The 18,523-nt window shown below is 32.2% G+C and overlaps 1 protein-coding gene and 1 pseudogene across 1 annotated transcript in view; both read right to left on the minus strand.

Annotated features, from left to right (window-relative positions):
- Positions 1-18,523, minus strand: part of GALNTL6 (polypeptide N-acetylgalactosaminyltransferase like 6) — a 952,184-nt gene that overhangs the window by 701,921 nt on the left and 231,740 nt on the right. The gene's annotated exons all lie outside the window — the stretch shown is intronic.
- On the minus strand, positions 1,815-2,314 carry LOC105292206 (annotated as a pseudogene).

Raw genomic sequence — 18,523 nt, forward strand, 5'->3', positions numbered from 1 at the left:
TCTAGAAAGAAAACAAAGACAATTCCATGGCTAATGGGAAAATTTGGAATAAAGCAGACTTCATTTTTAAAGAACTGATTATTTACACTTACTTGCTTTGGTGTTTTGCTGTATTATGTACTAAACATTGTAATTTGACCCTATTTCTTTTCATAATTGGTATTTTTAGTAAATGTTTTATTGAGTTGAATGACTAAAACTATTATACAATGATTTTAATAATTCCACAATCATTTACTTCGTATCATCTATATATAAAGAAATGTACATACTTATATTCAAGTATTCTATATGATCCTAAGTTACTCCACAATTATAAAGAACTTAAAATAAATTAAAGTTAACCTTTTCAATATTTAAATGGATGTATTACTACAAAATCTGATGCAATCATGCTGGAAACAAAACATTTGAAACAAACACATTTTAGTATTATTCTGATTTTAGACCACTTTCAGGGTCATGGGAAAAAAACAAATACTGAATTATGAATTTTTAGGGTAAAAAGATCACTGAGACTATAAAGACCAGACTATTTTTTGCATATTATGAGACAATTAATGCTCAGGAAAAATTTTTAAAAATTGAATGGAGGCAAATAAATAACTTATATGTAAAAATAAAGGAAGAAAGAAGATAAATCACTGAATTTCTTCTTTTCTTATTTTTAAAGGAATATAGAACTATTGACCACTGTTTACCAGTATTTACAATAAAGTAAACAATATGCAGCTTGATAACATTCTGATTACTACAAAGTTATTGTTTTTCCTGGCTTCTGCTGAACCAGTAACCCAAATACTTAGTTGAGCCTACATGTAAGGAATGAGTTGGGGTAAAGGAAAAACATGCAGGTCAAGAGTTTAGATTACAAAAGTTCATTCACCCATTTATTCCTGCAGGTCCTAAATTGCCAAGTCTCCCACCAGGTCTACTCTTCATTCCATGAATGAAGTCCTAAATATTCCATGAATGCTGACCATTTCGTGAAAACAGCACAAAGATTTCAATTTCTTGTAAATGAATGGTTCACTAGAAGGAAGCTTTAAATAAATCTTACTTGCCTAATTGAAACATGCCAGGATTTGCCTAGTTTTCTCATTTGGGTGGGGAAGTTGTTGGTAGTAAAAAAATTATGTTTTAAGGAGTTTTCCAGATAAACTGACATTTATATGACTGTAGACATGCATATGGAGTCTGAGATGACTGCTTTCAAATTGTCCAATTTTAACTACTTACAATATTTTTAAATTGCCCAATTAATTACATATTATCTATTTAATTTCAAAAATTAAATCTTCAGGAAAAAAATTTTAATTTAACTTGAAGTGACTTATTTCTTAGGTTGTTGAAAATGATGGCATCCCAGAAACTCGCTTATCCATGGTCGTGAAATGCTGTTTTTGTTTTGGTAAATGTTAAAAAAGGAAAGAAAAGAAGAAAAGGAAAGAAAAGAAAAGAAAAGAAAAAAGAACCATTTACATATGTATTTTATGTATACATACCAAAAAACCCCAAACAAAGACCCAGAATGATCCTTAGACATACATGAGTTAAACATAAAGTTTGACTGAGTGATGACAATGCAGATTTTCCCAACATTTAGAAAAGCTGTTCTCTGATGCAGAAAAAAAAATCTACCATGCTATCAATTTTTTTTTTCTGATAAATAAAGCAACTATAGAAAGCTTTGGTTCAAAGTAACCAGTGCTATAGATTCTATCTATCATCTATCTATCTATCTATCTATCTATCTATCTATCTATCTATCTATCTATCATCTATCTATGTTAGTCTCTCTTCATTAAAAGAAATTATAGTCTCTCTTCATACAAAGCAATTACAATTTGAGGACACAATATTTGCCTCTTTGCCAGCACCAAATCTGCCTCATCTGAATCTTTCCATTCCATGAGAAACATTAATTCTCCACTGTTGTCTGCGGTACCAATTATTAGACTTCTAGCACAAACTCTTGGTTTATCAGCAGCATCTCTTCTTCAATTTGCTATCATTAGACACTGTCAGATAAAGATTTTCTTTTTTGTACCATCTTTTTCTTTACCAGCTTTTTGAGAATTCGAAAATGCTTCCATTAACCCTGCACAATTTAAATTTTCTTCAGGTTCCCACGTATTGTCAGCATCTGTGAATCCCTTTTTCCACTTCAGGAAAGACTTCACCTTACCATTTATTCGGTCCGTCGGTTCAGTACTTTTTCCGCCACAAATTCTTCATTTCCTGTCTCTTCAACTTTTTTACTTTTAGCATTCTGTTTCTTTCCCCCTTTTTTTTGCAATGTAGTTTTATTGGGGATTATTTTTTATTGCAGACTTGAAGAGCTGTTATTCACAGACTCCAAGCTGCCCCAAGTCTCATGTCTGTGGCATCTCCCCATTTTATTTGTTAATGAAAGGAATTTTTCAACGTGGTCTAGATTTGAAACAATTATACAAAGTCTCATATCCAGTCTGAATTGTCAATTCTTTTCAGATTAACCAGCTAAAAGTAATATTGAATCTACTGATTTCAATGATGTGAAGTCTGTTAGAATTATAAAAGGAACAAGCTAAACTATGACATTTATTTCTCATTCATAGTGCTCAATGACATATCCTTTAATAAAACTTCTGCATGAATTGAGTATGTATAATAGGAACTTAAATTCTTTCCTAATTAAAGCCAAAAAATAGCCTTTGCGAAGCCCTCAATCCATCTGAGATTGCTTTCATCATTTTAAAATAGAAATTGGAATGTTTCTTTTAAATTTTTTTGAAGAAAAACAGAATTAATGACTTCAACTTACATAATTAAACTAGTTTTTAACATGTTTCTCTCTCACTCATATACGTACAAACGTACCCTGATTCAAACCATCACACTCTTCCTACACTGAGAGCACATGTGTTTTAGATGTGACAGAGAATACAATAAATAGGAAGGATTTTCTCTTAACTCACAAGTTTTATGTAAGAAAATGTTTACTATTTTCTTTTAAACATAAAAACTCCACAGTTTAAAAAGTATATATTTATTTGTTAATTCTATAGAATCATCACCCAAGAATACAAAAGATAAAATCGCCTTAGTCATTTTCATTTGACAATTTTCTATATACCTGATTAGTCCATTAGCTCTTCATTTATACCAACTTTTATGTGGTCCGGTTACTACAAATCCAGAGTAACTCCTACCTGCCATACTTTTGGCTTCCTTACCTACAAATATAATTATTGCCTTCCCATCCCTCTTTATTCACACAATTTCAATACCTTTGATGCTATACCAAAAGCTTTGAGAAGAAACACAAAACTCTGTAGATTGATTATCAGGGCTATTCAAGTCACACCCCAATTTATAACTCAAGTCTTAATAACAATGGCTAAAACTGTGTGTGTGTGCGTGCGTGTGTGTGTGTGTGTGCGTGCACGTGCAATTAATATATGTATGTGTACTATTTATGTAATCTTCTCAATGATCCAATAAGGGAGATACTGTTAATATCCCTATTTTAGATATAAGAACACTAATGCCTAGAAAAGTTAGGTTCATCTTTGAAGGTCACAAAGAAAATGCCAGAATTAGAAATCGGGTTGTCTGACACCTAGAGGCCATTTTGTGTTAGTATTAAATTGCTTACTTGAGCAGGCCAATAGATTCACTCTACTGAAAAGATAACATTTTTATCCTCTTTTTATACATTTTCCTATTCTAAAATGCCATCTCTTATTCATTGATTGTATAAATCCTTCATATAGTCTTTGCCAGTTGAGGCTTATTCTCCTTTTTCTGAAGCTCTTTGGTACTGTGGTCATCAAGCTGAGCTGTGCATGTCTAAGGAGGGTAAAAAAGATGATTCATTGGAAAAAGAGAATAAAATATTTAAAAGTCTAATTATATTCAATTATCTTTCATTATTTTAAATTTGTTTTTAAAATAAGTATGATTAGTTTAATGCTATATAGACACGTTATATAAATATAAATCCATGTATTGGAGAGGCATGGTTCAATGTGTTAGTATTCAGCGTACTTGATTAAAAAGTTTACAGATCACTGATCAATATTATTAACAAATTTTCTCACACATTGATTTTTACTGTATTTTTACTATTTTGTAATATGTCATCTATCCATGTAAATCATTTGTTCCTTGAGGACAGAAATTATGTTTTAAATTTCTTTTTAAATTACCTATATCATTGAAATGACCTTACGTAAGTGACCCCACTGTCAGGGAAAACCTTGATATTTGCAGACTCTGTACCACAAAGCATTTACATATATAAAATGAAAAATAATTGCAGGTCAACTGAAACACTGAAGAATGCTAGGTATAAATTAGTGGGAATATGCTAACTTCAATTAGTAAAGGAGAATTTATTATTGATTTGATTTCAGCTTGGCAAAGGTTATACAGCAGTTTTTTGGGTTTTTTTTTTTAGGTACAGAGTTTCTATTATAGCTTCTGGATGTGCTCTATCAGTGTCTTCAAGATGAATGCAGCCCAGCACCCTGGGCCAGAGACTCTGTGGATTGAAAGAAATCTCAATGCTCTACACAATTAATTTCTTTGATTTTCAAGAATACATAATCATGTAGAAAATTTGTTAATCAGAAGACTGAGTAGCTTAAAAATAAAAACAGATATATTAAAATAAGGAAAATTTAAGAATATTTAAGTTATTTTAAATTAAGTTATAAAAGCTCCCCAATATCTGTATTTTCTTTCCGGAATGGCTGATACTTAGGAAAGACTATCACAACATATTCCTCTCTACTTCTCAACAGTCACTGTGTATGGTTATAATTTCTCATATGCCATGCCTTTCTGTGCTCCTGCAACTTCGAACATATTTATTTTATGAACTAGGTATCGCTTTTGCTGTAAAGACACTTTCACACGCTTGCTCTAACCTCACACAAATCAGGCTTGAGTAGGTGTGATGTTTTTATGTTTGCCGACCATCCATTGTATTATAATCAAAAACAAGAGTCTATCATAGATATATATGATGTATTACTGAATTGTACACTTGAAACCCATATAATTTTATTAACCAATGTCACCACAATAAATTTAATTTAAAAAGAATATGGCTTATATCTAATAACACACCATTACAGCTTTTGCTTTTGTTTGTAAGACAAATTCAACAGGAAATAATCACATATATTTCAGCAATTGATGTGGGAGAAAGGAAAAACACATATAAAAACATATACACATGGAAACACACACATACCACAAATTCAAGGTCTCTGAAATTACCAAGAAATAAGCATATTTAAAGGAAACAACCAAGAGTCTAAATTGATGAAGTGCTTTTGATCTCACAGTTTAAATGCTATCGGAAGAAATAGTTGTTTGGTGGTGGAAACAAAATGCCTTTTTTTATCCTTTTGAAAATTAAATACTTATATTTTCAAAGTATATAAAAATTAAAGATATTACTAAATTGGTTGTTTTAAAACTATATCACATCACTGACGTAAGGAAAAATTAAATCACAGTCAAGAAAATTAAATATTAACATTTAGCAATGCAAATTCTGCACATCTCAAAATTTCAAACAATGAAGAAACTGCTTGTTTTTTCTATAATCAGGTGGACAAGTTAATCTTGTATACATTAAAATCAAAATAAAATATCTGTTCCAAGATTTTTAGGTTACTCTCTTAAAAAGCATCTTCTTTTCCTTTTCTAACTGTCTCAAAGAAAATTTAAGTGCTCGATTAGTACTCTCAAAAATAATGTATATTATTGTATAAGAGGTTTGCTTTACAAAACAGAACTAACTATCCCACTGATACCTTGCCAGGAGATAAAAAGCATCTATCCATCAGTCATAATATCTGCTTTGATATTACATGGTCGATCTGGATTAAAATGAACATAAATTTAAGCTTCTAGAGTGTACAATAAACAGTGCAGTAGCCAGTGCTCTTGAGAGGCATCAGAACTGCTCACATTCTTTCCTCTCAGGGCATTCATAATTGTCTCTGGAAGACAGCATAGTAAAATGAAATAAAAGAATCAACAACTAAATATAATATCAATGTGACACAGATGAAATCTAAGGTTCTGTGGTAAAAATAAACGAGACTTGTGAACTCTATAGTCAGAAAAATTTTGAAGGGCAGAAGAAAGGAACAGAGTATCCTGGTATGAATAAAAGCAGGGAATAGAGATCACTGAGGGATGAAGAGACCTGTCTCGATTTAGGGGAGCAGTGAAAATAAAATGGATATACAGTGGTCTTTTCTTTTATCAAGCTTTATTGAGATATAGTTGACATACAATATTGTGTACATTTAAGATGTACAACTGGTTGATTTGATATACTTATAGATTGGCTTTTTTAGATTCCGCATATAAGTAATATCATAGTAGTATTTGTCTTTTGCTATCTGACTAATTTCACTTAGTGTAATCCCCTCAAAGTCTATCCATGTTTTTGCAAACAGCAGGATTTCCTTATGTTTCATGGCTGAATAATATTCTATAGTACATATAAACCATATCTTTATTCATTCATCTTGAGAGCATTCTTGATAGAAACTTAAGTTGTTTCCATATCTTGGCTATTGTGAATAATGTTGCAATGAACATGGGTGTATAGATATCTTTTTGAGATCCTGTTTTCCTTTCCTTTGAATACATACACACACACACACACACACACACACACACACACACACACATACATATATATACACACACACACATATATATATATATATTCTTCAGAAGGAGGACTGCTGGATAACATGGTAGTTCTACTTTTAATTTTTTGAGGAAATTTCATACTGTTTTCCATAGTGACTGCACAACTTTACATCCCCATCAACAGTGAAAAGGGTTCCTTTATCCCATATCCTGACTAACACTTATCTCTTGTCTTTTTGATGATGGCTATTCTAATAGGCGTGAGGTGATATATCTCACTGTGGTTTTTATTTGTGTTTCCTTGATTAGTGAAGTTGAGTGTCTTTTGATGTATACATGTGGTCTTAATATATAAAAGTGGCCTTAATACCTAGCTTATTTGCTTAATGCAATAGAAAACTTTTATTCCAATGAATTGACTGTGTCAAATGATGGGGTAACTGAAGACACGGGATTCTGAAAAAAGACTTCAATTTAAGCAATAAAGAAATTAGAAGATAAGACTTATTGATAACTAAAGAATATCTAGAATAAAGGAATACCTGCATTTACTGAGTGCTTACTATATGTCAGACGCCAGATTACGCCTTGACTCTAAGAAGCATTACAAGAAAGACATAGTAAGTGGAAGCTGTGGAAAAGAACCAGATATCCCAAAGTGAAGGTGGAAAAAGTGTAACTGATATCATGAGACCCTTGTGCTATGGTTCTGGAGGCCTGGTGAGAAGCAAAATCATCAGATATTAAAAGACTAAAAATGTAATAGTTGAAACTCTGAATGTGGATGTACTATCTCAGATCAACAGTAAGAGTTAGAAGAAATGTAATATCAGTTTTCTGTAAAATTTATTTTGGTTCTATTTATCTTAAATTTGAGTAAAATATGCATCTTCTCTTACTTTCATAACCAGAATAATAAACTAAAATACATTTCAATGTTTTAAAAAGAGCGAAAATATTTCTGCTGTAATATAAAAATATATTAGGAAAGTCATGGCAAAATGAGGAGGAGGAATCTATTTAAACAAAATGAATCATAAGTAAATACCAGTTCTATTTTAAATATAGTCCTCATCTTTCCTGTCAATCAGTTGAATCTTTTACTATACTAGACACAATTTTTCACAGAAAAGAGAACGTTCATGTTTGTTTTAATATGATGCCATAGTACTTAGGCATATTTTCCTAAAAATTAAATTTTTTTGACGAAATCCTAGACTACTAAAACAATTGTTTCTATAGTGAAATAGAACATTCGATAGAATTAACAAATGAAAAAATCTACTGATCTCCAAGATCTCAAGACAAAATAAGCAAAACCTCATTTTTCAAAATGAGAAGCTAGTGGATAACACCTACAATTAGAAAAAAATATATATCGAGAAAACAGCCTTATAAACACATTATTTAGAGCTCTAAAAGATTTGAATGTGGGTAGCTCTAGGTATGGAAATAGTGGATGAAATTTATATTTCTGCCTATAGGACTATTTGACGCTATAAACATGTGCCTATATAGCACTGTCAAAAATAAAAACTCGATTATAAAAAAACCATACTGCCAGATATTGACATAATCGCATATTTCAAATATTATAAATGTAATCCTTTCATCTATCATTTAATTTTAATACCATAATTTTATTTTACTTCAAAGTTTGTTTAGGCCAAGAATTATTTCCTAGCTTTCCAGTTAATTTTTAGGAAGATAAGTAAAAATGCTTTTTTTCATAATGGTTTCATCAATAAAATTTATAGCTTAAGATAATAATAATAGCAAATATATAAAAATAAATGACATAGAATCAAGATCTATAATATATTGGTTTCTGATTGTAAGACATTCTTCTCTACAATGAAATTCTAAAATAATCACAAGTAACTTAGAAAACATTTTAGAAGTTAACATACAAAATTAACAAGCTGTTATTTGAGCCCAAGAATTGGCAATATGAATGTAAATTGTGCTCTATCTTTTTAGAAGCTGTTGGTTTTAAAATAAACTTAATCACATATCATTATTAACATAAAAATAACTGCAGTTTTATGAGAGAAATTTAAAATACAAAATAAATACATTTAGTTATCTTTTTCTAAAACAAATTATTACCAAATCAAAAGGTAATATAATTAGATTTAGAAAACTATTCAAAACATTGAACTCCATAAAGAGATATTTTATTATGTATTTGGCATAAATGTAGCATATGTGAATATTCTGATACTATTTTTATATATCTATGTTTTCTCGATATATATTTTTTTCTAATTGTAGGTGTTATCCACTAGCTTCTCATTTTGAAAGATGAGGTTTTAGCTGTCTTAGATCATCTCTTCACTGCTCCATTATACATATACATATACTTTTCCTGTCTCCCACTATTGGGTTAGGTCAATAACAAGTGTTGACAAGAATACCATAAACACTGTTCACAGCTGAGCCATAGAGAGTAGTCTATGAGCATTTTTCCCTTCCTGTCTGATTTCTTGTTTTCCCTGGAGTCAGTAATTTCTACTTTTCCATTTTTTAGTTCTCTAATTATTTAGTCACTAATTTTACCTTAGTTGTCTAAATGTCCTGTCAGGAAAACTGAAAGACGTCAAGTATTCTATTAAGGTCATCCTCATCACTAACCTTCTGTGGGAGCCTCTGACCAGCTCACTTGCGCATAGCTGATGGCCTGGGGTCTCCTGGCAGTATGTTTTTTTAGTTGATAATCTTTCACTTTGGGGTTTTCTCTTTTAGAAAATATACTAATTGTCGATATTAGCATTATTTGTCAAACTCAAGACACAACGTGCTTTCTGAACTTAAACATAAATTTCACTTTTTTGTCATCCATTATCACTTCAAATATAGTTTCTTCCTGATTCTCACTATCGTCTTCTTATAAAAACTATATTAAATGTATATTGGATCATACAATGTTTATTCTTTAATCTCATTTTCATATTTTCCTTTTTTTTAATGTGACTAAACTACAATCTAAGCAATGTTCTCAGATTTATTTTTCAACTTACTAATTCTCTTCAGCAAATTCTTAAAACATTTGTTGCTTTTTAATTTTTAATATTATTATTTTTTTTATTTTTGGACTTTTATAACCACTTCTGGGAATCCTAACTGATGATATATGATTTCATTTTGCTTATAAGTCTATATCTTAAACATTTATTTTATAGTCTATATCAGATCATTATATTATCTAAAAATCTTGAAGTTCCTTTCTTTTACATATTGTTTCTGCTGATTTTATTTAATGCAGAGTTATTTTCTCATATGAATTCATTATACTGAGTTCATCCTAAGAATGACTTAATTTTAAGAACATATTTAATGCAGTTGAGGACATTTCTCTCCATATTGGTTTTATATTTGTTTCTGTTAATCACTCCAAGAACAAATTTTCACTAAATGTTTTTAGCTTGGTAGGTTGGTTGTATATTTTTTTCAGTTGGGAGTAGTTGGATTTTTTTCTGGTTCAAATTTGAACTCCAGTCCTCTGTGGGTGCAGACCTGTGGTTATATATACTCAGTGAAGGTTATTTTTTTCCTTTCTCTCCCAGAATTGAGTCCAAAATACAAACAAGACAAAAGCTTCTTTGTTCTTTTACTTAACTAGTAAGAAGTATTTTGTTTTCATAGCTCATCCTTTCACTAAAAATATAGCCTTGCGAGGATGTCAACTAACTGTTGATGCCCCTTTTTGAGCTTCACATTTAAGAAACTCTTAAGACCTATCTTCATAATGCCACGTCTAGAATTCCGCAAACCACATTTCTGCTTTGAAAACTGATTTTTTGTTTGGCTTTGCCAAGATGGGAAACTAGAGGGAGAGTGCGGGGCGAAAGGAGGAGGTGTCTGCTCTCTCTTTTTTACCTACGTTTTTGATTTTGCATTTTGGTTTTCCTTTCTGTATCCTGATCCTATTAACAATGTTTCTTTGTCCTAGTGAGAAGTAGTTCATAACAATAGCAGCAGTTGACTCAACTTTGCAATTTTTTCAGCCTTGTCAGGTCCCCTTAGCAACACCCACATGAGGAAGTGAGCTTTCTCTTGCCAGAGCTGTGAATCCCTATGGCTAGGCTCTTCCATGAACTAAGAGACAACAGAACCAGCTTTTTCAGAGCTCAGTGTCCTAGCTCTACAGGACCTTTCTGCCAGGCTTTTGAGTTGTAATCATTCCAACCTCTTCCCTTTGTTCTACCACCAGTAGGGATGGAGCTGCCCTCTGCAGTTTCTACCTTCATGATATCTTAATTTTTTTGTGACTGTTTACTTTTTCAATTCTTTCACACTTAACATTTTTTAAAAAATATTACATTATTTTTGTTCAAATAAGTGTGTAGTTTCTGCCTCTTGCCTGGGCTTTAGCTGCTACATTCCTTACAGAGGGATCCATCAGTATGGATTGGTCAAGGACAGGATACTTTTTGGACCAAATGTTATGAGCATTTTATTTTAATCTACATTTCATCTCTTTGAAATGTTAGATGCTGTTCTTTTCTTCCCAAGGGCTGACACAGTAAGACAGGCCTGGGGCAATTTCACATGGAAAAAACTTTTTTTCTCTAGAAATATTAGAAATGAACTAAAGTCAAACTATTGAAGGATTAGAGAGAACCTTAGAATTTCTCCCACTATACCTTGGCCTTCTTTGTCAAAATCCTTGTATCTTAATCAGAGTACTAAAATACAGAGAGCTAAAGTACAATGTAGGCTTATGGGAAAAGTTGTTAAAATGTTTATTGTCCCATGTCATAATTGACAACTTAGGCCTTCCTATAGCTGAAGTAAAGGAATCTCTAATTTCTCTAGGCTTATCTCACTAGGGTACCATTTGGTCAGGTCTGTGCAAAACTTCCCAGCAAAAAAGGATGCTAATGCCCTTTGGGGGTCCAAAAAGGTTTTAAGTTTGGCAAGGAAGGTTTCAGCATTCTGTGCCCTATCAATCTCTCTCCACTGAAAACTCAATTTCTATTTTGCTGTCTTGCTAGTGCTTTATGTGTTAGGCTGAATAATGGCCCTCAAAGATGACCATGTCCTAGTCTCCAGAACCTGCGAATATGTTACCTTACTTGGTAAAAGGGACTTAACAGATATGAGAGAGTTGCGGATCTCGAGATGGAGAAATTATCCTAGATTATCCAGATGGGCCAAATATAGTTACAAAAGATCCTTATAAAGGAAAGGCAGATGGAAGGAGAAGGATAAAAGGTAATGTGATATGGGAGTCTGATTCAAAGTATGACAGCCTTTTCATCCTGGCAAAGTCAAGGAACAGATCTCTCCTCTAGCCTCTAGAAGGAATTCGTGCTGCTGACACCTCAGTTTCAATCCTTAATTCAGACTTTAGGCCTCTAGAACTGTAAGACAACAAATTTGTATTGTTTGAAGCTACTAAGATTGTGAATATTTGTTACATTAGCAATAGGAATCTAACATCATAAAATGCTTTTGAAAACTGTGTATTCTATATATTAAATTTCTCCTATATTATTCTACTTGATCTTTACTATTAAAGTGTGCAAAGCAGGAAGGGAAGATACTAGAGTTCTTAGAGCAATAGAAATTGAGGTGCAGAATGTTACATTTACATAGCTACATTCGGATAGAGAACTAGTTTAAAACTCAAATTCTTGGTCTCCACACCATATCTAGTGAATCAGAATCTCTAATTTCTGATATTTTAAAAGACTTTTATTAAAATACAGCTTACATACAATATTATATTAGTTTCACAAGTACACTGTAGTTAGTCAATGTTTATATACCAATGAAGTGATCACTGTTAAGTACAGCAACCGTCTAACATCATACGATACTATCATAATATTATTGACTATATTCCCTATGCTGTACACCACATCCCTATGACTTATTTTATACCTGGAAATTTAAACCTCTTATTACTCTTTGCCTTTTTCCCCCCTTCTAAAAAATTTTCAATTACAACTGGCATTCAATATTATTTTATATTAGTTTCAGGTATATAGCATAGTGGTTAGACATTTATATAATTTACAAAGTGATCCCTCCTGACTAGTCTAGTACCCATCTGGCACTATATGTAGTTATTATCATATTATTGACTCTATTCCCCATGCTTTACTAATCAGTGGTCCCAAACTTTTTGGAACAGGGACCAGTGCTCCTATGAGAATCTAATGCCTGATGATCTGAGGTGGAGCTGAAGCAGTGATACTGGTGCTAGGGAGTGGCTGCAAACACAGGTGAAGTTTTGCTTGCTCCTGGCAGCTCACCTCCTGCTGTGCAGCCCGGTTCCTAACAGGTACCAGTCTGTGGCCCAGGGGCTAGGGACACCTGTTTTACTTCACATTCCAATGCCAAGTTTGTAACTACTAATTTGTACCTCTTAATCTTTATCAGCTTGTTCCCTGCATCTATGAATCTATTTCTGTTTGTTCATTTGATTTGTAGTTGAGTTCCCACATATAAGTGAAATCATATGGTAGTTGTCTTTCTCTGTCTGAATTATTTCACTTAGCATAATACCTTCCAGGTCCATCCATGTTGTTGCAAATGATAAGATTTTATTCTTTTTTTTTATGGCTGAGTAATATTTCATTTTATATATGTACTGCACTTTCTTTATCCAATTGCCTATTGATAGGCACTTAGGTTGCTTCCACATCTTGGCTATTGTTAAGTAATGCTGCAATGTACATAGGGTTGCCTATATGGTTGATTAATCTATGACAAAAAAGACAAGAATATATAATGGGGTAAACACAGTCTATTTAATAAATGATACTGGACAACTGGACAGACACATGCAAAAAATTAAACTAGACCATCTTCTTATACCATTACGAGAATGAAGTGAAAATGAATTAAAGACTTAAATATAAGACCTGGAAACATAAAAATCCTAGAGAAAAACATAGGCAATAAACTCTCTGACATTGCTCTTAGTAAAATTTTTTTTCTGATGTGTAACCTCGGGCAAGGGAAATAAAAGGAAAAATAAACAAATAGGACTATGTCAAATTAAAAGTTTTGGCACAGCAAAGAAAATCATCAACAAAATGGAAATACAGCATTCTGAGTGGGAGAAGATAATGACCAATGATACACCAAGTAAGGAGTTAACATCCACAATTTATAAACAACTCATACAACCTAACACCAAACAAACAAACGATCCAATTAAAACCTGGGCAGAGGACCTGAATAGCCATTTCTCTAAAGAGGAAATACAGATGGTCAATAGACATATGAAAAGATGCTCAAAGTCATTAATCATCAGAGAAATGCAAATTAAAATCACACTGAGATATCACTTCACACCTGTTAGAATGGCCATCATCAATTAATCAAAAAACAAATGTTGGCGAGGATGTGAAGAAAAGAGAACCCTGTGTACTGTTGATGGGATTGCTAATTGGTGCCGCCACTAGGGAAAACCGTATGGAGGTTCCTCAAAAATTTAAAAATGGAACTATCTTATGACCCAGCAATTCCACTTCTGAGTATTTATCCAAAGAAATCCAAAACATTAATTCAAAAGAAATTGGCACCTCTACAGGAGGTTTTTACACACATTGATGTTTGAGAAGCACTAATCTAGAGGTTGACACACTACAGCCTGCAGGTTGATTTTGTAAAGTTTTTGGAACACAGCCATGCTCTTTCCTTTACGAATTGTCTATGAGTACTTTTGTTACAATGACCAAGTTGAGCAGATGCAACAGACACTTTAAGACTCACAAAGCCTAAAACATTTATTTTCTGACCTTGTGCAGCGATTATTTGCTGGTCTCTAGCTAAAATACAACAGCCTAAAACTGGGTGCTAAATAGATGATTCTGTGGTTTTTCAGGATGACATGACAAATGGCCAAGAAAGTGGTTATAAAATAGCTAATACATTAGCCAACTATTTGTTTCTAAATATGTCCCTCTCTCCTGTATTTCCGAATGTAGTGGAGTACATTCCATGGAAACACATTGGAATTCAGAATTAGAACTTGAGAATAACCAAATAATGAGTCCATTTAGCTTTCTAAAACGTGTTAGAACAAAATCGCATTTCTGTTACTATTAGTGCACTGAAATAAATCTGAAGTGCAAAGTTAGAATGAGATAAATCTTTTTTATGGAGAAAAATACAGCTTTTATAGCTTTAAACAGATATGAGCCACAAATGCCCAATTGAAATGACCCTACACATTATTCTAGTCCTTTTATGAATACACTGTAAATTATATTTTTTCAAGCATTATCAAGAAATGCAATAGTTTAATATTGAAATCAGTATTCACATACTACTTACACAATGCACACTGTGCTTTCATAACACGATTCTTATTAAGGCCACACACCTAGCATGAAAATGACTTTATTGTGAATAGGAGATTCAATGAGATCATTATTAAAAAAAAAAAAAAAGACTTTTATTGATGGACCACACACACAATGGAAATTGCCATTCAAGTAAGAGTCAAAAAGTGTGGAGTAAAGCTAGAAACATTGTCTGTTTCTCATTTCAGAAGTAGGTCCTGTTTAGAAAAGAAAAAAAAAAAAACTCACTCTTTGTTGGAACTTTACAATCAAGAAAAACAACTCTCCTCCATCATCACTCTCACCTCTCGAAGTATTTCTGAAGCTAGTTTTACCTAAGTTTTTATTTCCTTCCCATATTTTCTCCAATAATCTAAGTCTTTGTATTTATGATTATTAGGAAGCATTATTTCCATTTTATCCAACTTTGGTACCAATGTCCTAAAGCCTTAGAAAAAGCTCTTTATTAGGCATATTTTCAGTTTTATATTATGAAAAATTTATAATATATACAAATAAACTGGAATAGAAAAATGAACCTCCATGTATCCATCACTCAATTCAACTATTATCCACTCATGAATCATTTATACCTCCATCCCAAATTACTGCTATAATTACTCTATTTACAGTTCTTTTTCTTTAGGTAAAATAATATACATTTTAATGCACAAAACTTAGCCTTAGAAAGATTCTGACAAATGGATACACTCGGATAATCAATACCCCTATCATGACATAGAATAGTTCTTTTTCACCAGAATGTTCCCATATTTCCATTCCAGTCAGCCTCCACCATTCCTCACCCTCCCCCTAATCCTCCAGAGGCAACCACTGTTCTGGTTTATTCATTTTTTAAATTTTAGATGAATTTTGTCTCTTTTAAAACTTTCTTTATTAATGGAAGCATACAGTATAGTCTTTTCTACATCTGCCTTCTTTTGCCCTGCCAAAGTGTAATTTGTCCATGCAATGCATTCAATTGGGCATTTTTATGGTCAAGAAGTATTCTAGTGCATGAATATGCTGAAATTTGTTTTTCCATTCTCTTGCTGTTTCAGAATATAATTTTGAAATAAAAAATTTACATTGATTCAGGAATTACTCTGGGAAGCTGGCAAAATAAACAACAATAATAAAATAAATTTATGGCAGTCTAAAAAGTAGTATATTATAAAATTAATTTAGATGTGCTGAGATTCCTCACCTTACTAGTAGGGGAAGAGTAATAGTTCTATTTCATAGGCCAGTTATGAGGATTAAGTGAGTTAATACACGTACAGCTCTTATGACAGTACCTTTTTTATACTAAGGTCTTAGTGAATGCTAGTTTTCATTGCCGTTATTACTAGTAATAGAAAAGTGTAATGGAAACAATCTAAAATGACTTAATCAAATAAAACTTCAGGCAGTGTGCTATTACCCTGGGCCATAATACTGTTAATTTAATTATCTATTAGTCTTCAGCTAGAAGAGAAAACATGGCTGAGAAATAGGGATTGCAGGTAAGATACCTGATGCATATGGAAGTGGGGATTAGAGAAGGGTCGTAATGACATCGCTGTGCTATTTTGTTACATTGCTTATTGCTCTATGATGTTTGCTTTAAAATTAAGTTTAGTTTTTAAGTATTATTATTTATTCATAATAATGGTTCAATTGTCACGTATTACTAGAAACAATTTCTTTAGAAAAAATAAATTATATAAGAAGTTATACTTGTACATATATATATATATATATATAAGCTACCTTAAAATAATAAAAATAGAAAAATCCTCTGGAAAAATAGTCAGATTAGTTTAACTGTCTTTAAAATCATTTGATACTTGGGTTGATTTAAAAAAAAACACTAAAGCACTACTTTAAAACTATTTTAAGATATATTTCTCCCTGTTTAAATCTAATTTTAGTAAAAAAAAATCATATATTTGTTTTATTAGTAATAACTAAAAATTAAAATAAGAAAATCCCATTACATTTTTAAACATTTTCTCTGACTTCATTTAGAATTTAAAACTATATTTTGAAGTTAGAAAAGAAAGATGTGCTTTGAAATATCATTATACCTGGAAATCACTTTCAAAATAAATTTGTTCATATGTTGATCTGAGACCTTGTTTTTAATTTTTTCCCCCATCCTTACCACTCTCAAACTCTTAGAGGAATAGCATAAGAAACACAAATTTATTTTAAAATTTTTATTATACTAGATGCCAGTAATATTCAACAAGTTAATATTTCAGGAGAGAACAAGTTGAAAAAATGAACGAACATCTCAAAAATTCTCATATAGACATGAAAAGTTGCCTGCGCCCTAGATGAAATAAAGCTCCAGCAAACACCCATGTACAGGCATGCCCCTTAGGCAATGAAGACTTTGGAAATGTCCTATTTCAAGCACGTCTCTGATATGACAGGGTCTCTTTCTTAGCCAACAACAGCCATGAGTTCATTTGTATCCCACTGACAGGCATTAACAGTGCTGGCTCACATTAAAAGCAGCTGCAGATGTCCCAAGAGGAATTGCATGCCTATGACACGGAAAGGAAACCATTGCCGAGTAGTGACTGCATGATTACTGTGTCTGCCATTTCTCGTGATCTGGAAGTTTCAATGTCAGTAGCGACATGAATGGTGATGCATACATTTACACTAAAGACATCTCAACTCCTAAAGGTGAAGAAATATAGATTCCCCTCATCAGTTATAAGAAAAAAAGTAAGTATGAGTAATACTGAAACAGGCAGTATGGAAAATAAGCCACTAATGAGCAGAAAAATAAAATGATCTCACACTCCCCCTACTCTACCTTAGAACAGGTTTATTGCAAGAAACCTCCCCACACAATGCCCTGCCAAATGGGGAAGGGTGGAAGTTAGAAAATCTCTAATTTGTATCTTCAAGGGAATCAATTAAACATTTCATTTCTGAAAAAGGAATCAATCTAAAATCAGAGAAGAAATGATTTTATATCAGTGTTGGCCAATAGAAATATAATGTAAGCCATGTATATAATTTAAAACTTTCAAGTTGTCACACAAAAAGGTAAAAAGTAACAAGTAATTGTATATGTAATCCAATCTGTACTCAATACTATAATCACAAAATGTAATTAATGTTAAAACATTAGTATTTTACTATATGTATTTTTGTACTGTCTTCAAAATCCAATATGTATTTTATAGTTACAGTACATCTCAATTTGGAAGAGCCAGATGTCAAGTGTTCAATAGTTACATGTGGCCAAAGACTGCCATATCAGACAATGAAATTTTAGAATAGTTCCCAGTGTAACTTCACAATGTAAAGCACATAAATCTGTAACACATAGGTAAAGTTATTAAATTCACAAACAAGTTGGTGGAAGTTGTTTTTTGGGGGGAAAACTGGTGAGAATGAGCCACCTTGATTAAGAGAAGCATGTCCTCAGTAAACTGGAAATCACAGAAATTCTGAGACAGCTCCTCAATCGTAATATGCCATGAAATTGGGTGGTCCAAACAAAGGTCATTCAAATCCCCAGCAGGCAAGTTCCATCTAACACCTAA

Source organism: Pteropus vampyrus, unplaced genomic scaffold (genome assembly GCF_000151845.1).
Source record: "Pteropus vampyrus isolate Shadow unplaced genomic scaffold, Pvam_2.0 Scaffold53, whole genome shotgun sequence".
NCBI lineage: Eukaryota > Metazoa > Chordata > Mammalia > Chiroptera > Pteropodidae > Pteropus > Pteropus vampyrus.